The sequence below is a fragment of the Mastomys coucha genome, unplaced genomic scaffold (genome assembly GCF_008632895.1).
Source record: "Mastomys coucha isolate ucsf_1 unplaced genomic scaffold, UCSF_Mcou_1 pScaffold23, whole genome shotgun sequence".
In the NCBI taxonomy this organism is placed as follows: Eukaryota; Metazoa; Chordata; class Mammalia; order Rodentia; family Muridae; genus Mastomys; species Mastomys coucha.
Genome location: NW_022196906.1, coordinates 35,812,632 through 35,819,505, shown reverse-complemented (window position 1 = coordinate 35,819,505; position 6,874 = coordinate 35,812,632). Strand labels below are relative to the sequence as shown.

General features: G+C 41.5%; 1 long non-coding RNA gene across 1 annotated transcript; it reads left to right on the top strand.

The window, feature by feature from the left end:
• Nucleotides 1–1,168: 1,168 nt before the first annotated feature.
• LOC116071912 lies at nucleotides 1,169–5,491 on the top strand. The gene is made up of 3 exons (XR_004111233.1): nucleotides 1,169–1,212; nucleotides 4,434–4,511; nucleotides 5,442–5,491. It is a non-coding gene; the product is annotated as an uncharacterized LOC116071912 (long non-coding RNA).
• Nucleotides 5,492–6,874: the final 1,383 nt, after the last annotated feature.

Sequence of the window (6,874 nt, the reverse complement as noted above, 5' to 3'; positions counted from 1 at the left end):
GCAGGGTTAGAGTGATGTTTTCATGACTTCTGTGGCAACAGTCTGCTTTCAAGGGGTGGGGGATATTTGTATTTTCTTATTTGTTATTTTGCCTTGAAAAATTACCACCTTTCACTTGCCAGCTTCCTGCTTCTCTACAATAAAAATCAATGACAACAAATCTTTTAAACCACTCTCAAAGTACAGCAGTCTAGAAAGAGCTCATCTTCTGGCCTCTTCTGGTGTATTGCTGAAAACCCAATTAAGAAATAATAATTCTAGAAGACAAAATGAAATTTTAGATTTTTAAATACCTTTAAAATAAAGTATCTCATTTGGGATTCTGAGGAACTAAGGCAGCAATCAATCGAACACTGTGATGTTTAGCTGTATAAGCCATTGTAGCTAGCCTTTTGTACCCTGTTAGTCAAGCAGCAATCCAGGTATTATTCTTGATCATAGTGTTTAAATATAGTCACCAGCTATATTTGCAATATATTTTGATTTGCAATATACCATTATTGATCATGTTGGTGGGTATGATGATAATTTGAATGACAAATGTCCTCCATAGTCTTGGACATTTAAACATTTGGTCCCCAGTTGGTGGTGTAGTTTGGGGAGATTTAGGGAATGTGGCCTTGCTAGAGGCAGGGTTTGATATTGCAGCATCATGAGCTTGAGGGCAGCCTGTGCTGCCTAATGAGACCTTTGTCTCACAAACACTAACAGTAGTACTATCTCAAGAGGAAAAACTAGGGTTACTATAAGAAGAAAAGGAAATATGCCTCAGTTTCTGACCTACTGGTCTACCTCCAAAGCTTACATTGGCCCACATCTGTAAAGGTCAATTCCACCTTGTTATATTAGTTGCTCAACCTCTATCTCTTCCTATTTTGGTTTTCTTTGTGTCTCTGTGAATGAACAATATGACCAAAATCAGCACGGGAAGGAAAGGGTTAATGTAGCTTACAGGTTATAGTTCATATTTGAGAGATATCGGAGCAGGAGCCCAAGACAGGAACCTTGAGGCAGGAACTAAAGCAAAGACCACTGAGAAAAACTGCTTACTGACTTGCTCAGTTACCTTTCTTATATGTTCCACCAGCCTAGGGATGACACCATCTACAGTGGACTCTGCCCCCTATGTTAATTAGCACCTAAGAAATACTCCATGGACATACCCAAAGGCCAATATGAAGGATATAATTCCTCAAAGTTTCTTCATCCTAGGTAAGATGACAGTTGAAGCTAAAGATGACTCTATCATCTATCCATCCATCCATCCATCCATCCATCCATCCATCCACCTACCTACCAAGTTACCTATCTGCTTTTGGATGGTGGGAATGAACCTAGGACAAGGCACATTTGGTCTGATCTCCCTTTCTCATTACCTGGTGGGACTGCTGAGGGAGTCCAAGCTCCAATATTGTAGGACACCTGAGGCCTTTGGAACCAGCCAGATCTAATTAAGGTCTTAGTTTTCACATAAGCTTTGATAATTTGACAAAACTTTGAGTTCTGGTGTCTTTATTTATAAAATGATTTATGGGAACATTTAGAGATAAAGAACAAATCGCTGTGAGTTTAAGACAATTAGTAACAAAATGCTTGTGCTTCTTCTATTGAAGTTCTCTGTTGAACTGTGAAGCTTAAAGCTCCACTAGCCATTCTGGTTACACACGATGAAACTTTCTGCTCCAGATCTTTCACCCCTGCCCTGTTTGTGAAGACCTCTCTGTCTCTCATAGCAAAGATGAACCTTGCTCTATTGATCCTTCTTGCCAGCCAGCAGGTGTGATGGAGTTGCCAACATCCTTTTACAGCAAAGCTCACAGATGCGATTGTCTATACATTTTGCTTGTGTTTGTTTTCTTCCTAAACCCATGCTCTTTCTTCTTTCCTGAGCCCAAGGCCCATTCCATGAGGGTCGTTGTCCTCACTATTCACTGTGGCTCTAGCAAATTTTGCAGGAGACTGCTCAGGTTGGATTGGTCTCAGTCACCTCCCTGTTTCTATCTCTCAGGAGCTTATCCCATTCTGACATTCTTCCTTCCCTCCTTCCCTCTCTTTCCATTCCTCCCTCCTTCTTTTTTTCCTTCCTTCCTTCTTTTCTCTTTGTTTGAAAATGTTTTAATTTGCATGTGTGTGCATGTATGTGTGCATGCACACATACGTGTGTCTAAGTGTGTTCAGGTATACCTACATGTATATATATGTGTGTGTGTGTGTGTGTGTGTGTGTGTGTGTGTGTGTGTGTACCTTCTGTTTCCAACTTTCCTTTCCAGAGGTTGTAAGTGCACATCACCACACCCAGCTTTATTTAATGTGGGCTCTGGGAATCTAACTCAGGAGCCTGTGCTTACAAGGCAAGCACTTAACAGACTGGGCTATCACCCCAGCCTCTAATGTTTTAATTTTTAAAATTAGCATACAGAATGTTAGATGTCATTCTAGTACTTTCACACATTACTTGTTTTGCTGACCTTCCTCCCTGCCCTCTTCTCTCCTAGTTTCTGGGGCTCCCCTCTGTCTTGGATCTAAAATATCAGTGCACTTCATTTTCAGTCTTCCCCCTTGCCTTCTTCCCCACCTCCCCACCCTACCATCTCCTCACCTTCTTACCTCTCCACACTCTTGCCTCCCCACTCTCCCACCTCTTCACCTCCCCATCTCCCCAACTCCCCATCTACATACCTCCAAATAGTTCTCAATTTCTTATCACTGGAAAAGGGAGAGTTTGTCTGTGTTTTTAATGCAGTCTTTACAATAACTGCCAAATACAGATCTGTCCACCTGGATCCTCTGTCTTGAATCATACTCAGATGTCTAATAAACACCCCGAGGTTACTGTGTTCAGAAGAAAGCCCTGACTTGTTTCCAAAGACTTTCTTTTCTGAAGGCAACCTTGTTTTAATGAGTGAGCATTTTACTCAGCCCTAAGCTTTAGCATCATCACTGTCACCCTTCAGCTAGTCCAAAGGCAGATGCCCGAGGGTATGTCCAGAGTCCAACTGTTCTCACCACTTCTACTGCCTCAGAGAGTCTAGTCTGATTCACTATCCTTTCCTGTGGTCTCTCTCTCTCTCTCTCTCTCTCTCTCTCTCTCTCTCTCTCTCTCTCTGTGTGTGTGTGTGTGTGTGTGTGTGTGTGTGTATGAGTGAGTGAGTGAGAGAGAGAGAGAGAGAGAGAGAGAGAGAGAGAGAGAGGTGTTATATACATGTGTGTACGTATAATATGCAGGAGTATTGCCATGTGCATATGTGTGGGACCAGAGGAAAATATGAGGGTTTTTGCTCTAAGACTCTGCTTATAACTTTGAGACAAGATTACTGAACTCAGGCTCTTTGGGCTGCTGGTTGACCAGTCAGCAAATGCAAGTAGTTCTGTTTCCATGCTCCCGGTGCTACAGCTACAGGAATGTGTAGCCTTGCCCAGCGTTTTTTCTTTCTTTTCTTGTCTTTCTTTCTTTTTCTTTTGCCACATGGATGCCAGGAATCTGGGCTCAGGTCCTCATGCTTGTGCATTAAAGACTCTTACCTGCCAAATCATCTTTTAGTCTTCATACAGACTCTTAAAAAACAAAGAAACAAACAGACTTCCAGCTTTATTCTCCACTCAACTGTGGTCAACATTCAATTTTCTAAACTAATCTCTTAAAATACCAACCATGCCCTGTCTCTCCTCTGCTCGGAACCTTCTCATAACATCTCATCTCACCTGAAAAGGAAAGCACTTTGATTTTCCAAAGGCTCCATACAATTTGTCCACTTGTTCTGAGCTGAACTATTCAGATCAGAACCTGCTTCTTGCCATTCCTCAAACAGTGAAGTACATACCCATGTCAGGGCTTTGTAGATAACAGTCCTCTCTACTTGCAGCACCTCCTTCTGAGGTCCACAGGAGGACTTCTGATACCCACAAGGCTGTTGCTCTTTGGACCTCTGATTCCACTCACTCCATGCACAAGTGAGGATCTTCATAGTGCCATGTAGCCTCCTTGCCATGTCTTATACCCTCTCAGCACAACAGCTCCACACTTGACGTACTGCATGCCTTTGTCTTTACTTACTGCTTGTCTATGTCTACTTTTAAAATGTCTGTACTGTGTCAATTCAAGGACTTTGTCTCTTGACCAAGTATAGTCCTTGACTCACTGAGTATTTGGTGAATGAGTGAATGGATGTCTGAAGTGCAGCTGATAGCTCAGGATCCCCAGTCATTGTAGCCTCCAGCACTGAAGCACCAGAGATCCCTTCCTCCCATGTGACTAGTCCTGCCTTCCTCTGAGGTGTTCCTGATAAACACCTGAGTTCTCTACTTCTCTGCCAGTTCTTTAAACAAAACTGGCTCAATTGACACATCTGAGTTTCTTTATACTCCAAGATGTGAACTTCTTGAATTGAGGAGTATATTAGTTAATTTTCTGTTTATTTTGGCTTAAATTTCAGGAGGATCTGAGTCCATCATGGCTGGGAAGAGTTGTGACTCTAAGAGCTGGAACCTAAAACCCACACCTTCAAATGAAAGTATGAAACAGAGAGCAAATAGGAAGCAGGGCAAGAATAAAGGAGGCAAAGTCCACCCCTCATAACATTAAAGTCCTCTACCAACTACCATTGATGATGGTGCCATCCATCAACAATGTCCCACAACCTTTTCCCATAGCACACTAGTAGCTCCAATTATTCTGAGCACATGGAGGATGCTCTAATTCAAACTAACACAAGGTATTATTTGGACACTTAAAGCAATTCGGTTGCTCTCTAACTGTTGGATCCTGGACTTGAGCGCCATACACTCATTATGGCTTTACCTGCTTCCCTGACTGACAGGAAGAAATCTGGGACTTTGAACTCAGGGGATAGATTTCTATGTTAGATTTGTCAATTTCCTCCTCTGTGGATGAATTGTGCCAAAACCTTAGCCTTGTGTGGCTAATATTAGAAAGGATGTCCAGCCAGTATTTAACACAGCATCTGGCAGACAACAGACTAATGAATACCTATGTTCCCTTAACCTTTTGTCTTGTGTCAGCTTCTACCCCCCCCCTTTCTTTTGAGCAGTGGTGAGTCTCCTCCCTTGGGCTTCATCTTGTATAATGTGAAGTTTTGGCAAAGCCTGTCATATCTCTCCCCTACCCAGGGGAGACTTGCTGAGGGAACATAAATGACTTTCCTCAAGCACCTGTATATACAATGTCTGAAATTGCAATAAGAGAAATTTGGCAGGGGACCTAAAGTAAGTTCAAATGGTGAAAATAACTCACAGGCTTCAAGACTGTGTATTTTACATGCTTTAGGTAGTTTATCATTCTTTTTAAAGGCCAGGATGGATTAGATGTACAGATGAGTTTAGAATTCCCTCTTTAGAAAGAGGTAGGATTCCAGTGTGCTCTGATTAGGAAAAGGTGACCTGTGAAGCAATCTGAAGTGTTCATACCTACTTCTCCTCTATAGATCCTGCTCATGTTAATGTGGATGACAGGTGGAACAAAGTCAGACATCACATTCAAATAAGATGATGGAGGAAATTTAATCAAGGGGCTTTTTGAAAAAGGGGTGTTGGGAGGACTAAGGTAAGCTATCTTATTTTACTTTCTATTGCCATGACAAAATACAGGATCAGACATTTTATAAAAGAAAGCATTTAGTTTGGAGCTCTCAGTTCCAGAGGGTGAGTCCATGACCATCATGGCAGGAGGGATGACAACAGGCAGGCAGGCAGGCATGGCTCTAGAGAAGTAATTGAGAGCTTATATCTGATTTATAGATAGGAGGTAGAAAAATGGAGGAGGGAGAGAAGAAGAGAGAGGATGATGATGATGATTATGGAGGAGAAGAAGAAGAAGAAGAAGGAGTGCTGAAATTAAAGGTGTGCGCCACCATAACCCAGCCACATATTGTTCTTTCGAACAGATTTGAAACTGTAGGATTTCATTTATATGAAGTTGGAACACACTAAATTAGTGCATGGTGGTAGAAGACATGATGGTGGTAACTTCTGGAAAGAGCCTTCTTGTTGTCTATGAAGCAGAGAAGGGACCCTGCCAGGACTCTGCACCTTGAACTCTTATTGCATTTGTATGGGCATCTATTTTGGTTAGACTCCATTGAGCCACACACTTAAGGTTAATGTATTTTATTGTATGTGAATAACACCTCTGTATAGAGAAAAAAACAGTAGGGTTATGTTCTTAGAAGAGGGACAGTGTTTGTGTGTTATCGTTGGACGTGTGTATACAATCTATATGATCATGTGCAAACAAGATGAACATTGTCTCATTTGCCTTCTCTACATCTGCTCCCAGCACTCTGTCTTTCAAGAGGCAAAGATAGGGGAGGGGCCCAGACCTGTCTTGGTGAAAGCTGCAGACAATTACCCCCAGTTGAAAATAAACATAATAAAACTATAGAAGTCTAATTTTTGCAACTTGAGAGGGTTTTTCTGTAGCTATTCATTTCTAATCACTCTCACCTAATAAATGAATAGAATAGCTAATGTGATTAGACTAATTCACTATTCATCAGGAATATTAAATGAATAGAATATTTTGCATTTCGCCAGTCACACATCTTGAGTATTTACCTGATATTACAATCAGACATGTGTTAGATTTTTTTCTCTGTGCTTCTGGGCCATAGCTCATGGATAATTACAGTGTTTAATTAGACCCACACAGCACTTGGCTCTCCAGTGTGGAAGGAAATTACAGGATGTAGACAGAACAAATCAAGGCTGTAAAGGAAAAGTAGCCCTTTGCTGTATCCCTGTGGAAGAATTAGCAGAGGAATGAGCAACATACTTGGACAGAGAAAAAAGTGTTTTTCATCAAGATTTTGCAAGTACATTTTCTTTTTTTGGAAACGCAGCTAGTGTCCTTTAGACAGAA